Source organism: Tursiops truncatus, chromosome X, assembly GCF_011762595.2.
Source record: "Tursiops truncatus isolate mTurTru1 chromosome X, mTurTru1.mat.Y, whole genome shotgun sequence".
NCBI classification, from domain to species: domain Eukaryota; kingdom Metazoa; phylum Chordata; class Mammalia; order Artiodactyla; family Delphinidae; genus Tursiops; species Tursiops truncatus.
Genome location: NC_047055.1, coordinates 38,161,215 through 38,167,912, shown reverse-complemented (window position 1 = coordinate 38,167,912; position 6,698 = coordinate 38,161,215). Strand labels below are relative to the sequence as shown.

Sequence of the window (6,698 nt, the reverse complement as noted above, 5' to 3'; positions counted from 1 at the left end):
TGAGTGGCGGGGGATGGAGAGAGCAGAAACCAAAGACTGGCCTCGGGGTGGAATCTCTTTGAGAAAGCTGAACATTCCACACCGTCATTGACATTCTCTTGGCATGCCTTTTTGCTGGATTATGATGCTAGAAGAGTCTCTGTCCCTTTACCTATCTTGATTTACAGTAACAAAAACCCCTCCAATTAATATAGCTTGAATTTTTTGCCAGCCCTTGGTTAGGGAGATAATGAGAAAAAAACATGTAATCTGCTCTCTTTCCATTTTGGGAAGTGTGATGTGCTCTGCCTGGGTGTTGCTGGAACTCTGCTTGCTTCTCCGAAACTCCCCCTTTCCATCCAAGCACTTTGCACCCCTTTGTTTGATATATAGTTCCTTTCTCCAAACTTCTTCACAACTGCAGTTAGATACCTAATAGGCTCCTCAAATTTAAAAGATCCCAAACTCAGTTGAGGATTTCCCCCATCCCTGAACCTGTGCCTCTCTCATTTTTCCCCATCTCAAAAGACGTCACCCCGATTAACCTAGTTGCTCAGGCTGAGACACTGGGAGTCATCCTTGACCCTCTCTCACACTCCATGTCCAATTCATCAGCACAGCTTACTCGCTTTAACTCGCTTTGCCTTTAAAATGGATGCTGATGGGGATGCGCCAGCCCAGCTGCAAGCGAGTGAGCGCCCTTCGGGGTTGTCTGGGCTCCCCGCTGCCATGGCCGAGCGGTCAGGAGGGAGCCGGCCCCCGCGAGGCCACCGGGGCCTCGGTTTAAATGTAAGACTGGGGGCTTCCCTGGTGGCGCAGTGGTTGAGAGTCCGTCTGCCGATGCAGGGAACACGGGTTCGTGCCCCGGTCCGGGAAGATCCCACATGCCGCGGAGCGGCTGGGCCTGTGAGCCATGGCCGCTGAGCCTGCGCGTCCGGAGCCTGTGCTCCGCAACGGGAGAGGCCACAACAGTGAGAGGCCCGCGTACCGCAAAAAAAAAAAAAAAAAAACAACGAAGCGAAGGACAGAAAGGTCATGATAAAACAAGGTGAGCAATACATCCTGGTGAAGAAGACCAGCGATGCCTGGTTGCAGGTCAAGCTGGACGAGAACTCCAAAGCGTTTTATGTGCCTGCCCAGTACGTGAGGGAGGTCGGCCACAGAGGCCTGATGCCGCCTGTGCAACCGGCAGCGGGGCTGCCGCATCATTCTGTGAAAACGATGCAGAGTCTCCACCTTCAGAGGTCAGCAGAAAATGTGAACAAATTGCCCGAGCTTTCAAGTTTTGGAAAGCCATCGCCGTCTGTTCAAGGAACAGGTCTTATTCGTGATGCCAATCAGAATTTTGGACCCAATTATATTCCAGGTCAGACTGTCAACCTCAGCCTGAACCTGACCCATAATAATGGAAAGTTCAACAGTGACTCACATTCTCCCAAAGTTTCTGGCCAGAATAGGACACGTTTATTTGGTCACTTTCCCGGTCCAGAGTTCTTGGACGTAGAGGAAGGTGGCTTCTCCCAGGAACAGTCTTGTGATTCAGCAGGAGAAGGCTCGGAACGGATATATTAAGATTCAGAGTCCGGTGATGAGCTTAGCAGCAGCTCCACTGAGCAGATAAGGACGACAACACCTCCAAATCAAGGGCGGCCAGATTCTCCTGTCTACATTAACCTGCAAGAACTGAAAATATCCCACTCATCTCTCCCCCCCGAGCCCCGGAAGCCCAGCAATTCAGATTAATGGAGAATGGGAACCTCATAAAGATAGTTCAGGGCATTGTTATCACTATAACAGAGGAACACAGGAAAGAACTCAGAAATCCCCTCGTTGGACTCGAGATACAAACATAAGCAAAGGAGATTCCCAAAGTCCAGGAGATCAAGAGCGGCTCAAGCATGTTGATGATCAAGGTAGACAATATTACTACAGTGCAGATGGATCTCGGTCAGAATGGGAGTTGCCAAAGTATAATGCCTCATCTCAGCAGCAAAGAGAAATTATTAAAAGTAGGAGTCTGGACAGGCGGCTGCAAGAACCAATAGTGTTAAAGTGGAGACATAGCACCATTGTGTTGGACACCAATGACAAGGAATCTCCAACTGCCTCAAAACCCTGCTACTCTGAAAATGAGTCTTCTCCCTCTTCACCAAAGAGCCAAGATACAGACAGCAGTCCAAAGGGTCAAGAGAAATATGGATTATTAAATGTAACAAAAGTTACTGCAAATGGGAAAAAGGTTCGAAAGAACTAGTTGTCTTCTTGGGCCGTGTTGCAGGGTTCATCTTTACTGTTTACCAAAACTCAAGGAAGTAGCACAAGCTGGTTTGGGAGTAATCAGTCCAAACCAGAGTTCGCGGTGGACCTTAAGGGGGCGAGGATTGAGATTCAAAGGATAAATCCAGCAAAAAGAATGTATTTGAGCTGAAAACCCGTCAAGGAACAGAAGTGCTGATTCAGTTTGATAATGACGCTGTTATCAATGAGTGGTTTAAAGTTCTTAGTAGCACTATCAGTAATCAGACAGTAGAACCCGATGAAGCAATTGAGGAAGATATATCAGATTCACCAGGAATAGAAAAGCACGATCAAGGAAAGGACCATAAGGATCTGAAGAAATTGCGTTCCACAAAAGTATCTAGCAGACATTCTTCAGAACAGAAAAAAAAACAAGAACAACTTAAAGAAGTGTCTTACACGACGCCCCACTTTGCAAGCTGTTCGTGAAAAAGGTTATATTAAAGATCAGGTATTTGGAACCAATCTTGTTAATTTGTGTCAGAGAGAGAATGGCACAGTGCCAAAATTTGTGAAATTGTGCCCTGAACATGTTGAACAATATGGGTTGGATGTTGGTGGGATTTACAGAGTTAGTGGCAACTTTGCAGTGATCCAGAAGCTGAGGTTTGCAGTCAATTGGACTTGAAGGATAGTAAATGGGAAGATATTCATGTCATCACTGGAGCACTGAAAATGCTTTTTCGAGAATTACCAGAACCTCTCCTTACATTTGATCATTTTAATGATTTTGTTAATGCAGTTAAACAAGAACCAAGACGGCGTGTCTCTGCTGTGAAGGATCTAATCAAACAGTTGCCAAAGCCAAATCAGGACACAATGCAGACTCTGTTTAGACATCTCAAAAGAGTTATAGAAAACAGAGAAAAAAACAGAATGACGTATCAGAGTATAGCAATTGTGTCTGGTCCCACTCTGTTAAAGCCAGAGAAAGAGACTGGTAACATAGCAGTTTATACCGTCTACCAGAATCAGATTGTAGAGTTAATTCTTCTCGAGATAAATTCCATCTTCAGACGTTGACTCTTACTGAAGACAACCTGTGGAATAGAAGCCAGATTTCATCAGATTCCAAGTCCTTATACCTGATGTATTTTATGTTTGGACCAAGCAGTGATTCTTTGATTTTGCACTTTTCTGAGGGACCGGAAGGGAATGGGAGAGTCCAGATGTGTGATAGGCCCTCATATTTGCTGCTCTGTTGCAAGTTGATAGAACTGTGTGTACGTTTGAATTAATTTTATCCTGAATGTTTGCACTTCATACTCTGAATTCCAGTAAAAATCAAAACTTGCGATTCTAACCAGTCATATACACTGGATAATTTGGTAAGAATACTACATTTTTTCTCCTCAAACTGGATAATGTAGAATTTCTTCTTATGATTCAATAGGTTCATCACTTTATAAAACAATACTTACTATCAGTTATTTTGAAAATGCTCCTGGGCATTTTAAACAAAATGAAGTATATCTGTTTTGAAACCTGTGTATTCTTTTTTCAGGGTTTCTTGCATACAGTGGCATCCTGACTGCTAGGACCCATTATAACCCAGATGCGATCCCTCGATGAAGGCTTGCTGTCTTCACCGAGTAGCACAGCAGCACACTAATAGTACTTAAAACATTGTAATATACTGGACTTTAATTTAGCATAAGCCGGTTCAGGGTATTTTGGGGCTGTCTGTGCTACACTGACTTGTAGCTAACAATCCTAATTCTATCTAGTGCCATACTGAGTTCTTGGTATGACCCTGTGGAAACCAACGTTATTTGTTGTAAATACAGGCTAAAGACTCACTGTCCTTTAGCTTATGTATATAATTGTGCTATATAGTCTCAGAGCGCATTCTAACCCCTCATTACTAATCACGATATTGGTCATTCTTTTCTGTGAATATCAGGTTTCCTCCAGAAGCAGGCCGTTATTTAAGAAAGTTAACTGTGTGCACTTTTAGATTTTAATTACATTTACAGGCAAATCACTGTAATGCAAATGGTACTGGAAAAATGCTGAATAGACTTGCTAAATGGTAAATGCACTACAAGAGGAACCTTTTAGATTATTTAATATGTACAGAATACATTAGAAAAAATTTATTACAGAATTCTAACTCTGCAATACGAATAGTGGAAACCCATGTGTAAATTAGATGGATGTCAGATCGAAAATGACTTAAATTTGAGAATTTCTTTTTACACTACTGTTGTAGATTGGTTTGTATAATAAAACAGGGTTTGGAAAGTTTTGTTACAGAGAGCATGGTCTGCTGAAGATTTTTTTAAATGTATTTTTCTAGATTAACTGCTGTATATGAAATGTCTAATCTGAATAAAGAAAACTATAAGAGGTTTAGAGATTTTTCCATTGGAAGTGTGCATTTTGGTTTTTAATTTCGGTGGGTTTTTTTTGCATTTACTGGCACATTCTTATAATACCTCATTTTTTAAAAAATCAACTGAATCCAGTATTTCCTGTGGCAAATGTTTTCCTCATTTCACACCTTTTGTGCTCCCTGCCATGCCACTGCCTCTACCACCCACCCCTACCCACCCCTCCATTCTTTATTTCTTCATCAGTATTTGAAAGTGAATGATTTGTAACCAAGACTCTTTTTCTTAGGGTTGCATCTATAATTTACAGATTGCTTTTCTTGGGAAAAAATATTTTTTGTATGACCTGTGTAAAAACCTCTCACCTGAGTTTTGTGGTGAAAATGTTGTTTGTTGTCATGATCTTGTTAAACTGATAACAAACCAAGCTACTTGACAGCGATGGAAAAGCAGATTGTTTTGCGTAGGGAGAAAAAGCTCCCAAATGAGAATGTTTATATTTGCCTAAAGATGTCCTTAACAATATACAGTATGCTTTCGGCCTGGCCTATATAGTGATTGCATGCCAGGAAAACAATTAGACTCAAATCAGTGTTCTTTCTCTTGGTAGTTATGACATATCAAAGATTAAAATTGTCCTGTGTTTCTTGTTTCAAAGTACACATGTGTGTATGTGAAGTCTTAAATGTTTTCATAGTCCACAGCTAATCAGCTTATTGTAATATTGTATGTATAAGGAGATCAATGTCTTGTGCTTTCATCTTTTGTGAATTAAGAATTCTCACTTGTTTTCTGGTCATAACAAAACCAAAACAAAAGAAAAATAGATGCTGAATCCACCTACCTTTCACTGCTTCCCTTGCTGCCACCCTAGTTGGCACCACCATCTCTTACTTGGACTCACACAATAATCTCCTGTCTTGCCTCCCTGCTTCACCTCCCACAATCCATTATCTCCACCACAGCCAGAGGGATGCTTGTAAAAGGTCAATCTGATACTGCCAATCCCCAGATCAAAACACTCTAATAGCTTCTCATCACAATTAGGGAAAAATACAAAGTTCTTACCCCAACCTCCAAGGCCTGCTGCAGATTGGCCCTTGGCTACCTCTCTGACCTCATTTCCTACCACTCCTCCTTTTAACTCACCTTACTTCACTGGTCTCCTTTGCTGTTTTTGAACATGTCAAGCACCTCCAGGCCTTCGTATTTCCTGTCTCCCTAGCCTAAACTATGTTTCTCCTAAATATCTACATGACTCATATCCACATTTTATTCAGGACTGTTCACTCCTTGGAGGGCCTCCCCAGCACATACTGCCTAAAATAGCACTCTACCCCATCACTTCCTATCTTATTAACCTGCTCTATTTTTTTTCATAACACTGATGAGATTAAATTATATGTGTAATTATTTGTTATCTAATTATCATCAGAACACAAGCTTCATGAGGGTAGAAATGTTGTCTATTTTATTCACTTCTATATTCTCAGCTCCTAGAACAGTGTCTGGCACATAGTAAGAGCTCAATAAATATTTGTTAAATGAGTGATTATGTGGAAGGGGCTTAACTTAGCAGCCTAAATTGGATTCACCCTTGGACTCACATATGTATTGTTCTTTCTGGAGGGTCTAGGAGGTGGGTCCACTGAGAAACTATGTGTTTAGAAGCTGAAAGAGCTTCGCAGGAAAGATGGCATCCTAATTGAAGAAAGAATGGACATCTAAGATCCCTCCTAGACCTCAGAGTTGTGGGGGAGGGAAGATGTTGAGTATAACTCTTAGGTTGTAATTAATCAGAACATTTAAAAATAAGAAATAACAGAACCCCAACTCAACCCACCTTAAGCAGAAAAAAAAAGAATTGCTTTGGTTCAGAAGGCTAGGAAGGAGCCAAGGTTGGAGACTCAACATTGTCAGAACTCTCTGGGTCTATATTTCATCTCTGCTTCTCTTTCCCCATTTGTCTCATCCTTTCTTGCAGACTGGTCTTCTCCATATTGAAAGAGACATGGCTGTCAGCAGGCAAAGCCTCACAAAGAGAAATTCTATCTCCCAGAGTCCATGGATCTATCCCAGGGAACATTT

The 6,698-nt window shown here is 41.8% G+C and overlaps 1 pseudogene; it reads left to right on the top strand.

Moving 5' to 3' along the window:
- Positions 1 to 708: 708 nt before the first annotated feature.
- LOC101320669 (rho GTPase-activating protein 12 pseudogene) lies at positions 709 to 3,300 on the top strand (annotated as a pseudogene).
- Positions 3,301 to 6,698: the final 3,398 nt, after the last annotated feature.